The 25,681-nt window shown below is 35.1% G+C and overlaps 1 protein-coding gene across 5 annotated transcripts in view; it reads left to right on the forward strand.

Moving 5' to 3' along the window:
- The window catches only part of LOC131426090 (diacylglycerol kinase zeta), a 473,898-nt gene that overhangs the window by 293,590 nt on the left and 154,627 nt on the right, over positions 1 to 25,681 (forward strand). For all 5 annotated transcript variants that reach the window (XM_058588529.1, XM_058588531.1, XM_058588527.1 and 2 more), the window contains one exon: positions 12,951 to 12,979. The gene's annotated coding sequence lies outside the window, so the exon portion shown is untranslated. The remainder of the gene's footprint in view (positions 1 to 12,950; positions 12,980 to 25,681) is intronic.

The following is a 25,681-nucleotide window of genomic DNA, read 5'->3' on the forward strand; positions in this document are numbered from 1 at the left end:
GTTTTTAATCCGGTTTTGCGTACAGTCATTTCGACCGGTTTTCTCGTACTGTTAGTGTAACAGTCCATCGAACACTTTATTGGGTATTTTGTCAAATTTTTTCAAAGGAGTTTACAGTACAGCTCTTTAAAACCATTTTTCGAGTAGTTCTTCCGAACAGCTTCGAGAAGTTTTTCTAGTTTTGTGAACAGTTTTCCGTGCTGTCTTTTCGAGTAGTTTGTATAACAGTCTATCGAACAGGTTATCGGGCAGTTATCCGATTATTTTAAAGCAATTTACGGATTTTCTATTAATTCTTTCGAGCAGTTTTTTCTAGTTTTTTTTTTGGAAAATTTTCCGTGCTGTCTTTCTGAGAAATTTCCCAAACAGCTTTCCTAAAAGTTTTGTCGAGCAGTTCCGTGAAGACTTTTCTAGTTTTTAAACCGTGTTATCTTTTATATGACAATCGTTTATATAATAGCCCATCGAAAAGTTTATCGGGCAGTTTTTCGAAATTTTCAAAGCAATTTACCGCAAGCAAATATGAAATTTTATCGAAGCTGTTAAAGCAGTTTTAGTTTTTCGAGTGGTTCATTCGAGCAGTTTTGAGAAGTTTTTTTAGTTTTTAGAACAGTTTTTCGTGTTGTCGTTTTGAGCAGTTGTTTGCATATGAATGGTCTATCGAACAGTTTATCGAAGTTTTTAAAGGAGTTTAAGAAGAATTTTAAAAATGATTTTTCTAATATTTAACACTTCACGAGCTGTTTTTATATAAAAGGTAGTATAACAGTCCATATAACAGTTTATCGAAGTTTTTAAAGCCGTTTACTGATTAGTTTTTGAAAGCAGTTTTTCAAGTAGTTCTCTCGAGCAGTTTCGACAAGGTTTTATAGTTTTTTTATGTTTTCTGTGTTTTTTTCTAGTAGTTTTTTATATGAAAGGTAGTATAACAGTCCATCGAACAGTTTATCGGGTAGTTTAACGAAGTTAAACTCATTAAAGCAGTTTTTCGAGTAGTTCTTTCAATCACTTTCTCTAATTTTTGAATTAGTTTTCCATGCTATCTTCTCAATCAGTTTCTTTTTCATATGAAAGGTCGTATAACAGTAAATAGAGCAGTTTATCTTTTAGTTTAATGTAGTTTTTAAAGCAGTTTACCGAACAGCTCGTTTTAAGTAGTTTTTCAAGCAGTTATTTCGAAAAGTTTTTTCAGCTTTTTTTGAACAGTTTTCCATACTGTCTTTTCGGGCAATTTTTTCATAAATGAAATGTAGTGTAACCGTCCATTGAAGCTTTTAAAGCATTTTACGAAGTACCATAAAACCGTTTTCCGAGTAGTTCTTTCAAGCAGTTTCGAAATTTTTCAGTTTTTATATCAGTTTTCCGTATTTTTTCGAGAAGTTTTCTTTATATGAAATGTAGTATAACAGTCCATCGAACAGTTTATTGGGCTATTTATCGAAGTTTTTAGAGGAGTTTACAGAGCAGCTCTTTAAAGTAGTTTTTCGAGTAGTTCTCTCGACCAATTTAGTGAAATTTTTATAGTTTTTTAGAACAGTTTTCCGTGTTATCTTTTCGAGTAGTTTTATTATATGAAAAGTAATATAAAAGTCTCTAAATAGCCTTTCGAGCAGTTTCGGGAAGTTTTTCTCCAGTTTTTAACTAGTCTATGATACTGTCTTTTCGAGCAGTTTTATTTTCATATGAAAAGTAGTATAACAGTCCATTGAACAATTTAACGGGCAGTTTTTCGCAATTTTTAAAACAGTTTATCGAGCAGTTCGTTTAAAACATTCTCTCGAGTAGTTCTTTTGAGCAGATTCGAGAAGTTTTTTTCTAATTATTAGAACAGTTTTTCCGCGCTGTCTTTTTGATCAGTTTATTTTTTCTTATGAAAAAGGGAGTATAACAGTCAAACGAACACCTTTTCGGGTAGTTTATCAAAGTGTTCAAAGAAGTTTACCGAGTAGCTCCTTAGAACAATTTTTCGAGTAGTTCTTTCGAGCTGCTCGGGAAGTTTTGACTGGTTTTCAAAACAGTTTTCTGTGCTGTCTTTTGAAGCAGTGTTTTTTTCATATGAAGGGTTGTATAACAGACAATCGAACAGTTTTTCCAAATTTTTAAAGTAGTTTAACGAGCAGCTCTTCAAAGCAGTTTTTCGAGTTGTTCTTTCGAACAGTTTCAAAATGTTTTTATAGTTTTTAAACCAGTTTTCCGTGCTGTCTTTTTGAGTAATTTTTTTTTCGTATGAAAGGTAGTATAACAGTCCATCGAACAATTTATAAACTAACCAGTTTTCAAAGCAGTTTACCAAACAGCTCGTTTTAAGCAGTTTTTCAAATAGTTCTTTCGAGCAGTTTCGAAACAATTTTCTAGTTTTTTAGAACAGTTTTTCGTGCTGCATTTTCGAGTAGTTTTTTTTATATGAAAGGTCTAATAGTCCATTCAACAATTTAACGGGCATTTTGTCGAAATTTTCAAAGCAGTTTACCGAGCAGCTCTTTAAAACATTTTCTCGAGTAGTTCTTTTGAGCAGATTCGTGAAGTTTTTTTCCAATTTTTAGAATAGTTTTCCGCGCTGTCTTTTCGATCATTTTTTTTTCATATGAAAAAGGTAGTATAACAGTCAATCGAACACTTTTTCGGGTAGTTTAACAAAGTGTTCAAAGGAGCAGCACCTTAGAACAATTTTTCTAGTAGTTATTTCGAACTGCTCGAGAAGTTTATTTTTGGTTTTCAAAATAGTTTTCTGTGCTATCTTTTCGAGCAGTTTAATTTTCATAAGAAAGGTTGTATAACAGTCCATCGAACAGTTTTTCCAAATTTAACCAAAATTTAAGTTTAACGAGCAATTCTTTAAAGATGTTAAAGTTTCGAGATGTTTTTCTAGTTTTTAAACCAGTTTTCCGAGCTGTCTTTTTGAGTAATTTTTAACGTTTAACGCAGTTTTTGAAGTAATTTATTAAACAGCTCATTTTAAGCAGTTTTTCGAGTAGTTCTTTCGAGCAGTTTTGAGAATTTTTTCTAGTTTTTTAGAACAGTTTTCCGTGTTATCTTTTCGAATAGTTTTTTTTATATGAAAGGTAGTATAAAAGTCAATCGAACAGTTTATCGAACAATTCATTGAAGTTTTTAATGGAGTTTACCGAACAGTTCTCGAAACAGTCTTTGGAGCAGTTTCGAGTTTTTTCTAAGTTTTAGAACAGTTTTCTGTGCTGTCTTTTCGAGCAGTTTTTTTTTGTATATGAAATGTAGTATAATAGTCCATTGAACAATTTAACGGGCATGTTTTCGAAATTTTTAAAGCAGTTTACCGAGCAGCTATTTAGAACATTTTCTCGAGAAGTTCTTTTGGGCAGATTCGAAAAGTTTTTTTCTAATTTTTAGTTTTCCGCGCTGTCTTTTCGATCATTTTTTTTTTTCATATGAAAAAGGTAGTATAACAGTCAATCGAACACTTTTTCGGGTAGTTTATCAAAGATTTCAAAGGAGTTTACCGAGCAGCTCTTCAGAACAGTTTATTCGAATAGTTCTTTCGAGCTGCTCGGGATGTTTCGACTGGTTTTCAAAACAGTTTTCTGAGCTGTTTTTTTGAGCAGTTTTTTTTTCTATATTAAGGGCTGTATAACAGTCCATCGAACAGTTTTTCCAAATTTTTAAAGCAGTTTAACGAGCAGTTCTTTGAAGCAGTTTTTCGAGTTGTTCTTTCTAACAGTTTTACGTGCTGTCTTTTTGAGTACTTTTTTTTGAAAGGTAGTATAACAGTCCATCGTCCAGTTTATCGGGTAGTTTAACGCAGTTTTCAAAGTAGTTTATCAAACAGCTCGTTTTAAGTAGTTCTTCGAGTTGTTCTTTCGAACAGTTTCGAGATGTTTTTTCTAGTTTTTGAAACAGTTTTCCGTGCTGTCTTTTTGAGTAAATTTTTTTTCGTATGAAAGGTAGGATAACAGTCCATCGAACAGTTTATCGGGTAGTTTAACGTAGTTTTTAAGTTAGTTTATCGAACAGCTCGTTTTAAGCAGTTTTTCGAGTAGTTCTTTCGAGCAGTTTCACGAAATTTTGCTGGTTTTTGAGAACAGTTTTCCGTGCTGCTTTTTCGAGTAGTTTTTTTCTCATGTGAAAAGTTGTATAACAGTCCATCGAACAATTTATCGAAGTTTTTAAAGTAGTTTACCGAGCAGCCGTTTGAAGCAGTTCTTCGAGTAGTTCTTTCGAGTAGATTCAAGAAGTTGTTTTTCTAGTTTTTAGAACAGTTTTTCGTGCTGTCTTTTTGTCCGTTTTTTTCATATGAAAGGTAATAGTTTGAAGTAGCTTAGAAAATTTTTTCTAGCAGTTCTGAGCAATTTTCGTGCTGTCTTTTCGAGCATTTTGTCCATATTATAATGGTAGAGTATGGCGTAGTATAGTGACTGGTATTGAATTTAATTAAATTTCGACTTTAAATTCGTGAAGTTGTTGGAGTTTTTGAAGTAGTTTACTGAGCAGATTTTCGAGTAGTTTTTTCGACCAAATTTTCGAGCAGTTTCCCGAGCCGTTTCGAACAGTTTCCTGTGCAGCCCTTTCGAGCATTTTGTTTTTTTTTGCATATGAAAGGTAATGTAAAATCCGAATAACTTTTCGAGCAGTTTCGTAAAGTTTACGAAACAGTTGTTCCGAACAATTTTTTCTTGTCTTTATTCGAGCAGTTTATCGAACAAATTTTTTAACAGTTATTCGAGTAGCAGTTGATGATAGCATTTATTTTTTCGTATGAAAGATATTTTATGAAGTGGTACAGTAATTGATTTTGATATTTGTTTTTGAATCCGACTTCGGATTCTGGAGTTGTTCGGGTAATTTTGAAAATTACCATAATTGGTGCATGACACTTGGGAGACGATACTGAAAATTGAATCACATCGATTATGCAAAGTCAGTATGGTCAGTTCAAAGTAAAGTTAGAAATTAGGGAAAAACGGCTGTGATAGTGAGTTTTACGAATACTATCATTAATCGATTCAACTTTTTTTGTATAAGTATTTCCTAAATTTGATAATATGTTCTTGAATTTCTATGACAGTATTGATTGAAGTCACATTTTTTGATCCCTATTTCCCCACTGTGCAATGGGTGAAACACCAACCCCCCATTTAAAATTTCTAACATCCGTTGACAATGGCTAAAGCCTACTACGTTAGTGGCTGTGTATGAACCTACGATTACAGTCCGATTCCTGTCTAATCCTTCAACATTACCCGGATCATGGACATTCCGGTTGGTAGCAGAGAAGCTGAGATGTCATCCTCTGCTTGAAGATTCTTTTTCCGAACCCTTTTGGTCCTGTTTGCCGTAAGCGTACTGACAACACATACACATCCCTGACAATAGCAACAGCAAAAAAAAACCTACAAAGATGCCTGAAGATAGGGAAAAATATCTTCACCAACGCCAGTGATGATGACGTCGTCGTCGACGACGACGACAACGTTTTAAGGCTGGAAAACTTTCTTACCCTTCTTTCGGTTTCCTTCGACGACGACGACGACAAAGACAGTCGCCTTGTTTGAACGCGTTTTCGCAAGCTGCCTTAATAATAGCTTCCGGGCAGTACCCAGTGAGTGAAAGAAGGAAAAACGAAAGACCGACAAAGAAAAGTACAGGCCAAAGAATGGGTGGCTTTCGAGTCTCTATCTATTTTTAGCACGAGTGGAACTGAACTCCACCTTCTTAACCCTTTCACCCCGACCGACACCGAGATTTTGTTGCAACTCAACAACGAGAGGACTTTGGATCGTGAGGATTGGAAAAGGAACAGGGTCAATTCCGACGACGGTGGCATCTCCAGCAGTCCGCGGAAGTGTTGAATTTCGAGCATCACTTCTGCCAAGGAACGCTGGAAGCTGAGAAGCATACCTTCAAGGGTTTAGTTTTATCAGGAGTTTACTGATTGAATGATGCAACAATGGACGTTTTTTTCTGTGTGACAGCATCCCTTCCAAGCACTTTCTCAATCATCCTTGTTGGTTGGAATGTATAGAACCCTCGCATCGCAATCTTTCGAATTCGAATTCTGTCCTGAGGGGGAAATATTTCACCTGGATGGAAATCCTGTGGTCTGTGGCCTTCCTTCCTTTCTTCCTTCCACAAGCAAAAGGAGCCAACCGCATATGTTCAATCATTTCCCACATACGTGCGACATACGAGTGTCCTTCGGGATGATGGTGCGTTACGCGAGAGCTGGAGGCAGGTTGTCAGTCGGCAAAGTTTGCAAAAGTGACAGTACTCTACAGCGGCACAATGTAGCGTTATCTGGTAATTGGGTTGTCAGATGAGATTCCACAGAAGTTTTTGTGATTTGGTGTGTTTGCATGTGTCCCGTCCCATTTTGGTTCGTCGTTCGTTCTGCTCAATTTAGGCCGCCTGATTGAGTCGAAATTACAGTAGTGATAGCAGCAACAGCGGCAGTAACAGATTGTTACCAATACTATGGATTAACAGGGGTTTAAGGTATCAGGCTTTGATCTGGAAGGAAAGTAGGGCTCCAATTCAACGTAATATGAACCGTAACAGGCCGACTACGGGTTGTTATTGTATCCTGAAGTTAAACACTATGTGTTCTCAGGGTTTTTTCCATTACGATTCGTCTTCGATTTTAGCTACTCAGCAGCTCACTTTAAACTGCGAAACGAATTCAATGTTTACTTCGATAGTGAATCGAGTTTTCGAACCCGAAATTTATCCCGTTAGGTTCGGGCTTTGAAAAAGTCACAGGGTTTTGTACGAGTTCCGACCGATCACGATGACATTAAAAATGTACAAGCATCCTTCTCTACGGCATTGTCGAACCGCACCGAGTGCAACTCGGTTCGATACTGAGCAGTGAACACAACTAACTGAGCAGTTAACTATTCATCGAGTGGATGAGTGGAGCGAATATTTCACCCATCCGCTTTGCTTGAAGGCAGGCGTTGACTGAGCAGAAAAATGTAACAGAGCATGTATTTATAAATTCCGTTTTGTACTAATGTTAATACCTTATGATCAAAAAAGATCCGGAATTTTATTTAAAAAAAGGTAAAACGCAAAATTTCAATTTTTAATAAATTTCTTTATTATCGCTTTCAAAGTACTCTACTTCTGCGGCAACATATGCATGCCAACGCTTGATCCAATTTTCCATACAAGTTTCATAGGCCGCCGAAGGTATGGTCTTTAGTTCACGCAGCGAATTCTCTTTTATGGTCTCTATAATCTAAAAACTCAAATTGCCATTGCGTTCCCCGCAATGGCAATTTGAGTCTGGGGAAGAGGAAAAAATCACACGGGGCCATATCTGGAGAGTACGGTGCTTGGTTGATGATATTGGTTGAGTTATTTTGTCGTCAACCAGTTCGGACGCGTTTTTTAATTTGCTCCAAGAGCCGCGGTGCGCGAGTTTATTTAATTTGCTTTTTAATCAAAACAGTATTGCTTTTTGTTTATTATTCACTATGACCTGCGAAATTTGTGCTCTGGATACCACCGTCGACTCGGTTATGTGGACATGTGTTGGATGCCCACGAAAATTTCACGCCACCTGTGTTGGAGTGTCTATTCAGCGGGGTTCACTGCGGAGAAGGGATAGATGAGTTATTGACGTAAACTCTTATATACTGCCGTGCTGTGAGTCCTGTCAAGAGCTTGTTAACGCAAAAATGGACCTCGATAGACTAGTTGAACAACGAAAGCTTCTTGAACGTCAACTCCATTCAAACACGGAAGTTGTGCATAAACTTTCGATGCAACAAGAGAAGCCAAGCTTAGTTCATGAGGCTATAGATGCCCAAGAAATATTGCTTACGACTATAAAAAATGAATTAATTTCAATAAACAAAAATAGCAGCTTGACCGGCAGTGTTGTTGCCATTAAAAACCATGTCACCTCATTGTTCGATACAGCAATGTCAGCAATAAAGGAAAACGTGTACAATGACTTAAAAAAACTGACTTCCGAATTATCATCTGAGTTACGTGATATGAATAACGAGCTAAACCATATCAACCAGCTATCTCTTGATACTGCGGCCAGCTGCACCATGAACGTAGGTTCGACATTGGCAATTGACATTCTTGACGAAATCAAGTCTTTGTCAGCACATTTGGTAGCAGCGAAGAAACCTGTGCAAATACCAGTGTCCAATGCCTCAAGCCTCAGTTTGGCGGCAGAATTATGCAAAGTAGATAATTCTGGATGGCGCTTTCTTGGCGCTAAAAAAGTATGGAAATCGGACTGGAGTGACTACAATGCGCGAGAATCTAGAAGACTACATCAGCAGAAACAAGCTGCAAAAGCTAGAAGTCACAAAAAGCAGAAAAAGTTATTCAAGAATTTGAAAATGAACAACACTGTAAACAACTGCAGCAACAATTTAAGAAATCATAGTAATTACAATGAGAATTGCAATATTCGTGGCTCATGTTATCCTAGTAATGATCATCTAATACGAAGACAACCCAACAGCATCCTCCCACCAGACAGAGTGCTTCTTGCTGCTGCGAAAGACCGCTTTTCTAGACCGTTAGCAAACAATAGACCAACCATTCAATTCCAAAGAGGTGAGATATTGAATCCATATCCAGCGAATGACTCACGGCGATCGCCGCAACGATGCAACCCGATGACTCCAAAAGGTGCGTCAGCTACTTTGTACGGCGCGCTCGATTCTCAACACTCTTGTTTTCGGCGTCATTGACACACCCCTTAGGAGAAGAAAACGACGACAACTCTATTGATTATAATACTTATCATCCAAATGCTGCACAATTTAATAAGTCATCATTGGAGGTCATAGTTTATGGCCAGAATTTTAATAGAATGAAAAGTGCGTTGAAAATGACTGAAATTTGTAATAACATATTAAGTAGTTCTTATGCAATAATCTTAGCTACAGAAACAAGCTGGGATGAAAGTGTTAGGAGTGAAGAAGTCTTCGGCAATAATTACAATGTGTTCAGAGATGATCGCAATTTACAAATGTCTGATAAGAGATCGGGTGGTGGAGTACTAATTGCTATTTCTACAAAATTTAATGCTGAGATCATAACCACTAGAAAAATTAAAGAATTCGAGCACGTATGGGTGAAAACTCGTCTGGTAGAGGAAACACATATTTTCTGCTCAGTGTATTTTCCCCCAAACAACACCCGTAAAGAAGTGTATGAAAAGTTTTTCCAGATTGCTGAAGAAATCATAACTAACCTTCCTTCCGAAGTGAAAGTACACATTTATGGTGACTTCAATCAACGTGACATTGACTTTTTCCCAGACTCTGCAAATAAGAGCATCCTACTACCAGTGGTAGGAGAGAATGAAACTCTCCAATATATCTTTGATCAAGTTGCATGCTTAGGACTCAACCAAATTAATCACGTTAAAAATCAGCAAAACTGTTACTTAGATTTTTTACTAACAAATTCACAAGAAGACTTCTGTCTTACCGAATCCCTTACCCCCTTATGGAAAAATGAAAGATTTCACACTGCAATTGAGTTGTCCATATTTGTTCATGAGTATAATAGACCCGATGAATATGAGTATGACGATGTCTTTCAGTATGACTTGGCAAATTATGATAACATAAAGTTAAAATTAAGTAACATTGATTGGCAAACCATTTTCAGGCAGTCTAATGTTGAAACTTCTGTGGAAATGTTTTATAAGATTTTATTTGATACTATTAATGATCAAGTACCTTTTAAGAGAATCAGACGACGACTTAACTATAAATATCCAATATGGTATAATGATAACATTAAAAATCTGAAAAATCGAAAACAGAAGGCCCATAAAAAATATAAAAGAGACAGTAGTAGCGTCAACTTAGGAAATTACTTACTAACTTGTGATCAATTGAATCTGGCAATTGAAATCGCTTCCGAGGAGTACTATTCAAAAACGGAGAGTGAAATTAAATCTTGCCCGAAGAATTTCTTCAATTACGTAAAACATAAACTGAAATCTAATAATTTTCCCTCAAAAATGTTTTTCAAGGGTAAAACTGCTGACAATTCGGAAGATATTTGTACACTATTTGCAAATTACTTCCAAGAAACCTATACTACATTTTCCGAAGAATATTTTAATTTCTTCCCTGAACATGCTTGTGACATCAATATTCATCACATTAGCGTCCAAGATATTATGCAAACGCTCAATAAATTAGATATCTCTAAAGGTCCCGGACCTGATGGAATTCCTCCCATATTCATGAAAAAACTATCGTTAGAACTAGCCACACCCTTGTTTTGGCTTTTCAATAAATCACTCATGACCGGTATTTTTCCTAAAATATGGAAGGACTCCTATTTGGTACCGATTTACAAAAGTGGAAAAAAAATCAGATGTGTGTAATTATCGAGGAACTGCAATTATCTCCTGCATTCCTAAACTTTTTGAAGCGATAATCAATGAAAAAATGTTTTATCAAGTTAAAAATAGAATCACTAATATGCAGCATGGATTTTTTAAGGGTCGCTCGACTAATACAAATTTACTCGAATTTGTTAATTACTCACTGGCTGCTATGGATAAGGGTAATTACATAGAAGCTCTCTATACTGACTTCAGCAAAGCATTTGATCGCATTGATATACCTATGTTATTATTCAAACTACAAAAAATAGGAACTGGTCCTGAACTACTCAAATGGCTTGAGTCGTATCTGACTGATCGTCAGCAAATGGTTCGATTTAAAGGGGGGATATCCAGCCATGTCCTAGTAACCTCAGGAGTTCCACAAGGTTCTCATCTAGGCCCTCTCTTATTCATTTTATTTGTAAACGATATATCTCTTATTTTAAAACACATAAAAGTGTTAATTTATGCCGATGACATGAAGCTCTTCCTAGAAATAAAAAGTGATGTAGACAAGGTGGTATTTCAAGATGAAGTGCAAACGTTCCATGTCTGGTGTAACAAAAGCCTTTTGAAACTAAACGTCAATAAATGTAAAGTAATAGCTTCCAGTAGGAAACAAAACACACCAGATATCACAATTAAACTAGGCGATCAAACAGTAGAAAGATGTATTAGAATTAGAGATCTAGGAGTAATTTTAGATGAAAAGTTGACTTTCATCGATCACTATAATACGATAATAGGCAAATCTAATAACATGCTTGCATTTATAAAACGCTTCAGCTATAATTTTTGCGATCCTTACACGATTAAAACATTATATATTGCCTACGTAAGGTCTATACTTGAATATTGTAGCATTGTTTGGTCCCCATTCTCAATAACTCACAAGGAACGTATAGAATCAGTTCAAAAGCAATTCCTATTATTTGCACTCCGTAAGTTAGGTTGGGCAAGATTTCCTCTACCATCATACAAAGCTCGTTGCATGCTCATTGACATCCACACATTAGAAGAGCGTCGAAAACAATTAATGGTTTCATTCATACATAACATCGTTACACATCGGGTTGATTCATCTTTACTTCTGTCTAAACTTAATTTTTATATACCTTCCCGACAATTACGAAACCGAGCTATATTCTATATAAGTCATTATCGTACCAACTATGCTAAATTTGGTCCATTAAATCAAATGATGTCAACTTATAATAAGCATTGCGGAGCAATTGACTTTACAATGACAACAGTCCAGCTCAAACAATATTTTAATTCAATACGACCTAGGTCCTAGAACATAATGCACATTAATGTTTATTTTAGAAAATATCACACGTGTTAAAATGTAATCAATACAATGCAATGGTCTACTATAGTTTGACGACAAATAAATAAATAAATAAATAAATAATAGCAATGATACAAGTTCAATCACAAAGTATGTTTCATACTGCTGTTATAGAAATATTCAACTAATTACTTAAAATTCACGCACAGGAGAAACAAGAGCGCAGGATTTCGCCTGTCTGATGTACCCAACAAATACAGCGAGCACAAACAATCGTTCAAACGCTGCACTTGCTGGTGCTCGGAACAGGAAAAATCCTGCGCTCCTGTTTATTTTTATAAATCAAATTCATAGGAACCGGCACTCAATTGTGTTGAATCGAAATTGTGCATGGGAGTGAATCAACAAGCAGGAATTAAAACGGAGTTTCTTTTGTCTATAATCACTATTTGCTAGAATGGTATACCTTTTTTCACTGAATTTTCAGTGCGTTTTGCTAAGCCGTATTGAAAGTTCAAAAAATGACATTAACAGTTTGATTTCAAGATAACTTCCGACCATGTGTGAGTATATGGTACATCACTATATTGATCTTTTTCAGTAAATTTGAAAATCAAACAATAATAACCGGTAATTATTATCAGCAATGATAAATGGTTTCTGATTGTTTGGTAATCTAAATAGAATACAACTACAAATTTAATATCTATATATACCTTCAAAACCTTGATAGAATTAAACGATTTAAGATTTTTTACTCAAACGATAAAATGTTCGTGAATGTTGATACAAAGAGCTGGAAAACAATTGTATATGGAATCAGAAAAGAAAAATTGAAACCTTACTGATTAAAAAACAAAAGCCGACTTTCAACGAAAAAGGTAGCAGTGTTGTAGCTGAACAAGTCGGATAGTGTGATATACGTACAGTTATTTCCCAGTCCCGGAGGGCAGATTGCAAAAATTTACAGCGGAAAATAACACAGGATATTTTTTCTATGGCGTGCTAAATGGTACTCGTGTGTAGCGTATGTATTCTATTCCTAATTGCTTGGAAACGAAAGAATCAAATTCAGCTTTGCGAGAAATCAGAAAAACGTCACCGTTATTCACCGATGAGAAGAATGCGAATATTCTAGAAAGTTGAAATAAAATTTGCACGATGTAATTATTTTTAATCACACATTTGAATGGTAGTTTTTTAAATAATCTTCAGCAAGAAAAAAAAATTAGAACACTTCCCAAAGCAATAAAATCCTTATTGTCAAGATAATAATCGAAGTATTTTTCGTTTTTTTCTATTTCGCAGTTATGGTGATGCAGACGACAAGCAAATTGGTAAGCAAATTGTGGTATCTGCGCTGTTTTCCGTACCAAAATTCTTATCATCGAACATTATAGTAATAAGTTAGCTATTTTTACAAAATCGAGTCAGATCAGATCATGAAATTTTGATCTTAAAGTTATTTGTTCAAATGATTGCCATTTTCCTAGAGCACGAATAAATGTATTGTTACCTAACGGTATCGGTCGGAAATTTGGTCGTTTAGAGCTATAACGACGATCAAAGGTTGCAAGTGGCTTCCATCGGTATATTGTTTTTTTTTATTATCATTTACTTACAAAAGTGTCAGGTGTTGCGAAAAAGTAAAATGACAAAATCGCATCTTAACCATCGTTAATAATTAGAAACATACGATAAAGATACAATACTAGTCTTTTGTTATGTTAAACTTTACAGTGGAACTCGCGTGAATTCAAACAGTCACCCCATTTTATAAATTTAAAAGTCCACGGAAAAAGAAAACTAAAAAACCATGAAACCAATTAACTAAAAGAATAAAAAAATCACATAAAGCCAAACATAAATCTGAATATCCAAAATCAAGAACAAAAGAAGGCCAAAAACCTGGAACAAAGACTAAGACCGAAACGAAAGATACGTAAATCCGAATGAAAATCGAAAAAACTAAAAATAAAGTTTACGAAGTTCTCGATAACAAAATCAAATAAACGAAAATACAAAAAGAAAGAAAAGCAAACCAAAAAACAGAAAACAACTATATCAATTACTAAAAACCCAGAAATAAGAATAGCCAAAATATTCTAGAAAGTAAAAGAAAATTATAAACCATACAACAACAACAAAAAAACACAAATGAAAATAAAATGGAATACAAAAATGTATGAAAACAAATATACAATCAAAAATTAAACATGAAAGATACAAAAAATAACTGAACCAAGGATAAATATAAAAAAAAATCAAGCTACTAAAAATTCCGAAACACGGATAACCATAATCATAACCATTACCTTGTAATTTCGGAACCGGAAGTCGGATCCGGGTGAAATTCAGAAGTTTTGTATGAGACCATAAGACCGGTTGAACCTTAGTTTACATAAATCAATGCCGCCATCTTTGAGGAAAGTAATTAAGTACCTTATACATTTTTGCCTTTTACTAGTTGCCTTTTACCGTTAATATTCAACGATTCAACTTTTACCTTCTAATTTGTTATTTGTTTGTTAAATACTCATTGAAAAAGTAAAAAGAATGCGGATAGAAAAACTGTGACGTGTCGGTTACGCTCCTTATTCGATTGTATTTTCGTAACAAAAAAGTGATTTCCATGCGCTTTATGGAGGTATTAAATAACCAAATAGTAGCTTTAAACCCCGTCAAAAATTGTCTAAATCAGTTTAGGCATCTTCGAAAAATGAGTGCTGTGATTTGTCGATTAGGTCACTTATGAGATTACACCAACCTAACCGGAAATGTTCCCCACAACGCTTCCGAGCTTGATCAATGACCTCATATTAGCATTTAAATAAGACTAAGTTTGTCAAAATTCGATGACCCACCTGCATGAAAATTGATCCCATAGGAAAAAAAGTGCAGTTTGTCGGTTACGTCATTTATACCATAATATCTCCGGAATTGGAAATATATGTCATTTGACTTCCGAACTCGATCTATGTTCCAATATTAACTTTAAAACTAGCCTTCGCCTCATCAGTGCCTGAAATCTGCATAAATAGTGTAACTTTACGTCTGCTTAGCCGTTATTAATTGAACTGCTAGGTGGACATGGTAGTTCATTTTGAAAACAGATGAGCCGAAGGCGAAATCGAAACGAAATTGGTGCTTTTTGTCGGGGTTCGAGTCTCGTCTCAGCGGTAGCTTTTTTTGTCATTTTTTCAATCTGTTTTCCTCGTTAGATACTGATCAAATTTAAAATATTGAGCGGATATGGAAAAGTGAGGCTTGTCGATTACGTCACTTGTACTGTTATATCTCCGAAATTAAGAGTGACAGCCATTCGATATTGGAATTTGATCAATGAACCAATAGTAGCATTAAATCGAACCTAAATTTTATCACCCTTCTGATCTAAATTGACCCGGACTGGTCCATTTAAATCGCGGGAGTAAACCCAATTGGTATTTTTTTGTTCGTAGGTTGGTACAACCTTCTTTGACATTCCTGTCCATCTCTGTTAACGACAATAAAATAGAAAAATTGAAGGGAGGAATTGTACTTGAAAATCGTCGTGTTAGCATTAGAGAGATAGCCGATGATCTTGGCATCTCTTATGGATCGACTCAGCACATTTTGGTTAATGTTTTGGCTATGAAACGCGTCGATGCCAAGCTCGTACCGGATGAACTGAATTTTTTGCAATGATTGCGACCGATTTTTTTTTTGCCAAACACAAAACAAAAGTCTCAGCCACCGTATTCGCCAGATTTAGCTCCCTGTGACTTTTGTCCTTTTTCCAAAGTTAAAATATTTACTCCGGGGAATGCGCCTCCGGAACTCGATCGAGGACGTAAAAAGTAATTCGCTGAAGGAACTGAAGGCCATCCCGGCCGGGACCTATGGTAAATGTATGGAAAATGGATTGACCGCTAGAATGCCTGTATTGGTTCAAAAGGAGTCGCGATTTTTTTTAAAGGCAATTATAAAGAAATGCACTAAAATCTGAAATAAATTGTAAAGTTGTTGTAATAATCTATAGAAAAGTATTAGAATTGCTGGAAAACGGACTACCGAACGGAGCCTTGGAGACCCATAGTGTTTTATACCAATCGACTCAGTTCGACGAGATCGGAAAATGTATGTGTGTGCACTTTTCGAAGATGTTTTTATCGCTCATTTTTTTCAGAGATGACTGATTCGATTTTAATAAACTTAGACTCGTTTGAAAGCTATTGTCGGGCCATTGATCAAGTTCGAAAATCAAATGGCTGTGACTTCTGGTTCCGGAGATATGATGGTATAAGTGACGTAACCGACAAAACAAGCTGTTGTTACCGCTCTAATGTATATAAGGGTGTCCAAAATTTTGGGATCACCTCTAATTTCTTAAAACGGTAGAGCTCAAAAGTTTAAGAACCTCAAAAAAAGTCCCCATGCAAAATTTGAGCTAAATCGGCTATGGATAAGGGGTGCTACCCGGCGGTTAAGGTTTGAAAATTACAGTACATGAGTACATGAAATTTCCGAAACTGAAACAATTTTTTTGATGTCAAACGTCGTACAATTGCATGAAACGTCGAGATTTAGTGTCATCCCAAAAAAAAAAAAATTTGTGAAAATAGACTTTCTGGGACTTAAAAAATTTTTGAAGTCCCAGAAAGTCGATTTTTCTAAAAAAAATTTTTTTCCAAGATGACTCTAAATCTCGACGTTTCATGCAATTCTAAGACTTTTGGCATCACTTTTGGCACTCCCCCCTGTGGTGATTTTTCAAAATCTATGAAAATTCCACTGAGTGAATTAGGAAGAGTTTTTTTTTTAAATTAGCATCACTCTTCTCATATAAATAGGCAACGCAAATGTCAAGCGCTTGATTGGAAAAATGATACTGACTGTGTGACATAAACACTGAAGCATGCGAATCAATCTGAATTAATTGGTGTCAAAAATGAGCTCAAATTAGTGTCAGAAATTATTTAATAAAAAGATTAAAAAAAATTTGCATGAGAATGTTTTGAAGAAAGAGAAAGGTATTATCACACAAAGGGTTTTTTTTTGTTTAATTCAGTCCGGGTCAATTTTTATTAGATGCTTGTTTACGTTTCGTCTTCGACTCGTCGGTGCAGTAGCTGTTAATGTTGTTAACACTATCAATGCCACCTTGCGGTTCAGCATAAATTTGTTGATTGTGGTTTAGCCATTGCCGATCAAATTGAAGTTTTTTTTCCAGCAATCCCATATCCTTTCTGTAGAGAAAAGTTATAATTAAGTACCAGAAAAAATCTCGATTAAGTTTGAATAGGGCAACCACATCTGTCTTAGTTTATGTGTCAGCTTTTAAAATGACCCGATTCGGCTCACGGGTTGTTCAAATGATTCCATTAACTTTCTTCGTCGTTGAAAGTCAATTCCGCGGGTTTCTGACTGCTGTCCTACGTTAATGTCACCACCAAAAAGACAACCCCTTCGTCCTGACTTCAACTGTTATCTACAAAACAAGTGATAAAAAATATGGCTTCATTCAAGCGGAATGAAAGGCCTCAATCAACCGGCCTCCAACTTGGATCCTAGGTGACGTGACATTTTATTCAACCCAACTCAACAACAAAAACATCCTCGACGCGAACGAAAGGAACAAGCTGGATCAGTCAGAACACCGTCTGGAGTACCAGCAAAATACAGAACGGTTCATTACGAGCGCTGTCCCGGATCCTATTCTGGCCATAAAACTAATTAAATGACCCATTAAACAGCCACTAACCGACAACAAATGAACCTCGCGATAAAATCGGGTCCGAAGAAAGAGAACAATCGACTCGACTGGAGACATTGACTACAAATGAGCGACCATCTTATTGGGGGCTCTTCGAGCAGCCATAAATTATAACCTTCGTCATCCCGTGGTTTCGGTGTCCAACCCAATCCACCCACGCTTGCCACCAAAACCCACCAAACCAGAATCGTAAAAGTGGCCATCAAATCAAGGCTGCCTTTAGATTGCGTCCTCGAGCGACAGCGACAGCGTCGACATCGTAAAACAAAGATGCTGTCATCGATTGTGAGTTGTGACTTTTAGATCGCTTATCATAAAGCCCGGGAGTACCGGGAGTTTTTAACAAGCTAATCCTTCGGTTGCCTGTCACCCTCCAAGGATTGATTTTATTACCAGGCGGTTGGTATCGCGACGGATCTGTCTGATCGATTTCTTTCTTCGGCAAATGGCATTCAATTTAATTTCACTAACCGACCCGGTCATAAATTTAACAAACTATGAACTATGAACGACTTGCTTTGCAACACAAAAGCGAACGTCCGTCAAACGTCTGACAGTCACTCGACCCGACCCGACAAAAACCTCTCTAATGGCGCTTAAATGCACCGAGACAAAGCACTTTCGGAAATTTATGTAGCAAACCATTATAAAAAACCATTGTTCACAAAGAACAAAAAAAATCCCATCCCAACTACCGAACCGTGCATGTAGCGAAACTTGCCTCGGTTTTTCGACCGCCCGAAACATCCAACAAGCAATAAAATAAACTTCTTGCCCGATCACATATACCGGGAACATCCCACCCGGTTTTTTTGTTTTTTTTTTCTTTTTGCAGTTGTCCCCCATTAGCATATCGTTCGTTCTTTTCCCCGGCGTTCTAGGACTTGGGACATCCCGGGTGGGGGGTATTTTAAAAATTCATACTCGTGCTCAATCGATTGTTCTCGGAAATGTCAGCCCAGACAAAAACCCAAAACCGTCCCAGCTGAGACCCCGACGACAATTTTTGCTTAGTTTACCGACAACTGGCAACTCACTTATGCTTGCATGTGGTGTGCTTCATAATCATAAATAAGCTCAACAACTGATCAACTATTCACGAGAGCTGGAAACTTTTCACTCTTTGGTTGGATTCGATTGAAACTTCATTGTTGAAAATCCTGGTGGGATTCGGTGGACTTTCTTCCGTTTTTTTTGTTTCTAAATCGAACTCAGTTTCAATTTGATTGAGAAATAGGAACAAGTTCGCCGAGAACTACGATTGGATTTATATTACATTGGAGTATTTTGATTGAAAATTTGATTGGACTTGGTGTAGCAGCTGAAAAACAATGACCTTCGGTGGCTTCCTTGTGTTAACTCTACTCTCGCCGAGTAAATTAGCTTTGCTCAATGATTTTAAAGTGTTTTCCTTTTTCAAAACAAACGGTTATTTTCAGTAATAAGAACGTAGGTTCAAGCGCAGTAGTTAGATATTTCTTGAAGAAAGTCAATATCAGGATTCAGGATTCGAACCCCGACCCGAAAGGATTCCTAGTGTCAGAAAAATTGTAGCATGTCGATTTATTTTAAAAACATATCTAATGAACTAATCAATAAACGCAAGCTGGGCACTTTTAAGGAAAAAAATCTCGTCGAACTGAGTCGAATGGTATGTAACACTATGGGACTCCGAGGCTTCATTCGAAAGTCGTTTTTTTTTTCAGCAATTCTAATACTTTTCTATAGAGGCAAAGCATATATTTTATTAAGTCATAAATTGCAAGAAAAAAAACATTATCTACAAAAAAATTCCCTTGTTCAAACTCATTTTTTCCAGTGTCTTTTTATCTAAAACTAAACTTAACTGGAAGTCATAATCACCTAGGAATTTTCCGATAAAAATACTGAAAAAATCCTTAACAAGTCCTACACAGAAAAAAATTGATTTTAAAAATTTAAAATTTATTTGCCAAAAAAAAAACAATTATTTTGGAGAAATTATTTCCGAAAAAGGTAGCTATGTTTTCTTTCAACCGTTCATACATTTCAAGATGAGCACTTCTAAAGAAAAAAAAAACAGTTTTTCTTACAAAACCTTATTTTTTTGTTCAAACTGATTTTTTTTTCAGTGCATATTTTATCGAAAACTTAACACAACTGGAAGCCATAATCATCCAAGAATCGGATGTCATCCCTCAAAAAATAAACTGAAAAACTTTCAAACTGAGTTCTACACTATACAAAACTTGATTTTAGAAATCAAATGTCAATTTATTAAAAAAGGTTTTTTTTACTCTGATGAAATTTATTTTGATCCCTTCATACATTGCAAAATGGTTACTGTTCAGACAAAAATAGCTCCTTCGTATCCGTTTTTTTTGTTGTTTCTTTATTTTTGTTTTCGTTTTCATCGTCGTCTTCGTTTGCTATAGTTTATCGTTTTTTTAGGATGTTTAGTAGTTTTTTTTGTTTTGTATTTTTTTTATATTGGTTTTGTTCTTATTCTTGGTACTGTTGTTTTTTTGTGTGTTCTTTTTCTTAGGTTTTGTTTGTTCTTTTGATTTCTGGATTTTTGGTATTCGTTTTTTTTGCTTTCTGTTTTTTTTTGTGTTATTTTGGTTTTATGTTTCTATTAATTTATTTATTTTTTCTTGATCTTCGGTTTTTGTGTGTTTTGGGTTTTCGGTTTTCAATTTGATTGATATCAGTATTTTTGGTTTGTTTTTTTTTTTCAATTTTCGATGTTTCGGTTTTTAGGTTGCTCATTCATACTTCTGGTGTGTGGTTTCTTCGTTTTAAGGCCTATTTTTTCGTTATTCGATTTTCCGTTTTCGTAGAGTTTTCGTTTGGTTGTTGTTGCTTCTGTTGTTTATTTCATGTTTTAATATTGTTACCTTATTTGTTTTTTGGATTTTTCTTGCTTCATGTGTTTTTGTTATTTTCATTCATTAGTTTTTAGGGGGGTTATATTTTTTTATGTTAATTTCTGTTTCATTTCGTTTCTTATTTATTTTTATGTTTATAATGTTTGTTTATTTTTTTCATGTTTTTTATTTTTTAATTAATTTTTTTTTTCGTTTTTCGGTAATAGTTTGGTTTTCCTTTGTTAATTTCTCCGGATCTTCGTTTTTCATATCTCACTTTTCGACGCTCGCTTCCGCTTTGGTCTTTATCATTAGTTTTCATTAAATGATTTTTGTTGTTTCGTTTCGATTTTCCGTGTCTCCGTTTCTCGTGTCTCTCCGTTCGATTCTCGTCTTAGCATTTGTCTTCGTCTTCATCATCTTCTTATTTTTTTGCTGCTTCTTTATCGCTGTCTTTGTGTTCATTTTCGTTTTCGTTCTCATAGTTTTCTATTGTTGGTTTTTTTTGGTTGTTTGTTTTTCTTTGTATGTTATTGTTTTTTTTGTGTTGTTTTCTTTTTTTCTGTGGTTAAGCTATGCTGATTTATGTGTTAGTTTGGTATTCTGGCTTGGCTTCATTGTTTTTGTTATTTCTGTTTATTAGGTGTTTTGTTCATTAGTGTTCTTGTTTCTGCGCTGTTGTTATTTTGTATTTTTATTTTCAATTTCTTTGTTTTTTATATAATTTTTTGTGTTTTCAGTTGTATGATTTTTCGGTTTTTTAGTTTTTCCTGTTTTGTTTCTCGTTAATTTTTTTTAAATTTTGATTTTCGTTTTCATATAAAAGTTTTTAATTTTTCAATATGCTTTGTTCATTTTTATCGATCTTCGTTATTCATATCTCACTTTTAGATTTTAGCTTTGTTTTGATCATTATTTTTTATTTTAATTATTTGATTTTAGATTTTTCGTTACGATTTTAAGCGTTTCTGTTTTCGTATCTCTCGTTTCGGTCTTTCAGTTGGTTGTTTTGTTTTTCATTTATCTTGATTCTCGGATGATTATTTGATTATTCTTGTGCGGTTTTTCGTTATTTTGTGTATTTCAAATTTGGGTTTTTGTATGTTCTTAGTTGTGTTGTTTTGTTTGTTTTGTTTTGTTTGATTTTTGTTTGTTTGTTTTGTGGGCTACTTTTCATTTTGTTGTTCTGGTTCATATTTTTAGACTGTTTATTTATTTTATTTCTGTTTTCTGGTTTTCTTTTTTTTTTGTCTATTTGGTCTGATGGATTTAAGATTGTTTGGTTTTCTTTTGTTTTGTTTTGTTAATTGCTGTTTATTTCTGTTTGCATATTATTTTTGTTGTATTAAATGTTTTGTCTTTCAATTTTCCCTTATTTTATATCTTGTTGATATTTTTCAAAATTTTATCTTTTGTTTTTCGGTTAAAGTATTTTATTTTTTGATTGTCGTTAATTTTTCCAGATTTTTTTTTTTCATATTCGATTTCCTTCGTCATCTTGATCATTGATTTTTGTGTTCTTTGATTTTCGTTGTTTCTTTTCTTTTCTTTTCTTGACGTCTTCATCGTCATTTTCGTTTTTCGCTTGTTTGGTGTTCCCTTTTTCTTGATTTGTTGCTGGTTATTTGGTTTTTGATTCTATGTTATCTTTGGTATTTTGCGTGTGTTATATTTTGTTTTTTTTGTGTGCTTGGTTCTGTGGTTTTGTTTGTTTTTATCTTGCTTGATTTTTGTTTTTTTTTGTTGGATTCTGGGCTCGTTTTCTTTAAGTTGTTTTTGTTATTCTGTCTCATATTTTCTAGATTGTTTAGTTTTTTGTTGATTTATGTTTCGTTTTTGTTTATTTTTGTGTTTGGTATTTTTATTTTTTTTCTTGCTTCATAAATTTCATTTAGGGGTTAGCCAAATTTTGTGATAGGCCACATAACCGTTTTTATTATTTTTACGTTTCGTCTTCGACTCATCAGTGCATAGCAGTTCAAATTGAACTGCTTAATGCTAAACTCGGCAGTTCAACTTGAATCGCTAAGCAGACGTAAAGTTTCTGCTACTTACAGAACACACCCCTAAATAACCAAACCTGCATCGGCCAGAAATAGTCGAAAACACGTTTTCGTTCGGCACGTCAGAAAAGACATTGCACTCCGTTGCAAATCAAAAAGGGTTCTGTAAATAGCAGAAACTTTACGTCTGCTTGGCGGTTCAAATTGAACTGCCGAGTTTAGCATTGAGCAGTTCAATTTGAACTGCTATGCACTGATGAGTCAAAAACGAAACGTAAAAATAATAAAAATTCATAAATTTGTGATGTTAGTTTTCGTTTTTCGGTGAAAGTTATTTTCGGTATTCGTTGTTTCTTTTTTCGGATCTTCGTTTTTCGTATCTCACGTTTCGATTTTCGTCTTCATCTTTGTTTTCATTTTCGTCTTTATTTTTCGGTTGTTTGGTTTTCCGTTTTTCTTAATTTTCCGATGATTATTTAGTTTCGCAAATTTTTTATCTATTTTTGCATATTTTATATCTTTATTCTTGATTCTGTAGTTTTGTTTATATTTTCTTTCAAGCTTGATTTTTGTTAGTTTTTTTTTAGTTTTAGATTATTGATTTTCTGAGTTTCTTTGCTCTATGGGTTTTCACTTTTCGTTTTTTATTTCGTTTATGGATTTCCGGTATTATGTTTATTATTGGTGTTTTACTGTTTTGGTTATTTAGTTTTTCGTTTTTCTTTTGTCCCTTTTTTCTTTGGTTTTTGTATGTTCTTGATTCTGTGGTTTTGTTTGTTTTTATTTTCTTTGATTTTGGTTTGTTTTTCATGGACTTCTGAGTTCCTTTTCTTTATGTTTTATTTTGTTATTTTAGTTCATATTTTCGTGCTTTTGCTTTGGTTTTACTTTATTTTGTTGGTTTCTGTTCTGGTATTGTTTTTTTTTGTGTTCATCTTTAGAGGTTTGGTTGTTAATATTTTAGTTTTTCTTGTTTTCCTGCTTCATATATTTTAGTTTTAGTCGAGCTATATAAGCTCTGTTTTTGTTTGCTCTTGGCTCTGAGGTTTTGTTTGTTTTTGCTGGCTTGATTTCTGTTTGTTTTCTGGGTTTCTGGATCTTTTAGTTTTTTGGATTTCTTTGCTTTATGGGTTTTTGTTATTTCGAATTATTAATATATAATTTGTTTAGTTTTTTTTTTTTGTTTGAAGATTTCGGGTATTGTGTGTATTAATAATGTTTTGGATTTTTGGATATTTAATTTTCCGTTTTTCTTATTTCGATTTTTTTTTACATATTTTTGGATCTTCGTTTTTCATATCTCACTTTTCGATTTTTGTCTTCGTGTTTGTATTGGTCTTTATATTGATCAGGGTCTTTGTCTTGATTTTGGACTTGGTCTTGGTCTTTGTCTTGGTTTATTAGTTTTTAATTTGTTTAGTTTTCTATTTTTGTTTGTTTTCTGGTATTTTTTTATTATTAGTGTTTTGAATTTTTGGTTATTTCGTTTTCCGGGTTTCTTTTGTTTCGATTCTCTTTGGACTTTTTTGGATCTTCGTTTTTCATATCTCACTTTTCGATATTCGTCTTGGTCTTGGTCTTGGTCTAGGTCTTGGTCTTGGTCTTGGTCTTGGTCTTGGTCTTGGTCTTGGTCTTGGTCTTGGTCTTGGTCTTGGTCTTGGTCTTGGTCTTGGTCTTGGTCTTGGTCTTGGTCTTGGTCTTGGTCTTGGTCTTGGTCTTGGTCTTGGTCTTGGTCTTGGTCTTGGTCTTGGTCTTGGTCTTGGTCTTGGTCTTGGTCTTGGTCTTGGTCTTGGTCTTGGTCTTGGTCTTGGTCTTGGTCTTGGTCTTGGTCTTGGTCTTGGTCTTGGTCTTGGTCTTGGTCTTGGTCTTGGTCTTGGTCTTGGTCTTGGTCTTGTTCTTGTTCTTGGTCTTGGTCTTGGTCTTGGTCTTGGTCTTGGTCTTGGTCTTGGTCTTGGTCTTGGTCTTGGTCTTGGTCTTGGTCTTGGTCTTGGTCTTGGTCTTGGTCTTGGTCTTGGTCTTGGTCTTGGTCTTGGTCTTGGTCTTGGTCTTGGTCTTGGTCTTGGTCTTTGTTCTTGGTCTTTGTTCTTGGTCTTTGTTCTTGGTCTTTGTTCTTGGTCTTTGTTCTTGGTCTTTGTTCTTGGTCTTTGTTCTTGGTCTTTGTTCTTGGTCTTTGTTCTTGGTCTTTGTTCTTGGTCTTTGTTCTTGGTCTTTGTTCTTGGTCTTTGTTCTTGGTCTTTGTTCTTGGTCTTTGTTCTTGGTCTTTGTTCTTGGTCTTTGTTCTTGGTCTTTGTTCTTGGTCTTTGTTCTTGGTCTTTGTTCTTGGTCTTTGTTCTTGGTCTTTGTTCTTGGTCTTTGTTCTTGGTCTTTGTTCTTGGTCTTTGTTCTTGGTCTTGGTCTTGGTCTTGGTCTTGGTCTTGGTCTTTGTTCTTGGTCTTTGTTCTTGGTCTTTGTTCTTGGTCTTTGTTCTTGGTCTTTGTTCTTGGTCTTTGTTCTTGGTCTTGGTCTTGGTCTTGGTCTTGGTCTTTGTTCTTGGTCTTTGTTCTTGGTCTTTGTTCTTGGTCTTTGTTCTTGGTCTTTGTTCTTGGTCTTTGTTCTTGGTCTTTGTTCTTGGTCTTTGTTCTTGGTCTTTGTTCTTGGTCTTTGTTCTTGGTCTTTGTTCTTGGTCTTTGTTCTTGGTCTTTGTTCTTGGTCTTTGTTCTTGGTCTTTGTTCTTGGTCTTTGTTCTTGGTCTTTGTTCTTGGTCTTTGTTCTTGGTCTTTGTTCTTGGTCTTTGTTCTTGGTCTTGGTCTTGGTCTTGGTCTTGGTCTTTGTTCTTGGTCTTTGTTCTTGGTCTTTGTTCTTGGTCTTTGTTCTTGGTCTTTGTTCTTGGTCTTTGTTCTTGGTCTTTGTTCTTGGTCTTTGTTCTTGGTCTTTGTTCTTGGTCTTTGTTCTTGGTCTTTGTTCTTGGTCTTTGTTCTTGGTCTTTGTTCTTGGTCTTTGTTCTTGGTCTTTGTTCTTGGTCTTTGTTCTTGGTCTTTGTTCTTGGTCTTTGTTCTTGGTCTTTGTTCTTGGTCTTTGTTCTTGGTCTTTGTTCTTGGTCTTTGTTCTTGGTCTTTGTTCTTGGTCTTTGTTCTTGGTCTTTGTTCTTGGTCTTTGTTCTTGGTCTTTGTTCTTGGTCTTTGTTCTTGGTCTTTGTTCTTGGTCTTTGTTCTTGGTCTTTGTTCTTGGTCTTTGTTCTTGGTCTTTGTTCTTGGTCTTTGTTCTTGGTCTTTGTTCTTGGTCTTTGTTCTTGGTCTTTGTTCTTGGTCTTTGTTCTTGGTCTTTGTTCTTGGTCTTTGTTCTTGGTCTTTGTTCTTGGTCTTTGTTCTTGGTCTTTGTTCTTGGTCTTTGTTCTTGGTCTTGGTCTTGGTCTTGGTCTTGGTCTTGGTCTTGGTCTTGGTCCTTGGTCCTTGTTCT

Source organism: Malaya genurostris, chromosome 1 (assembly GCF_030247185.1).
Source record: "Malaya genurostris strain Urasoe2022 chromosome 1, Malgen_1.1, whole genome shotgun sequence".
Classification (NCBI taxonomy): Eukaryota; Metazoa; Arthropoda; class Insecta; order Diptera; family Culicidae; genus Malaya; species Malaya genurostris.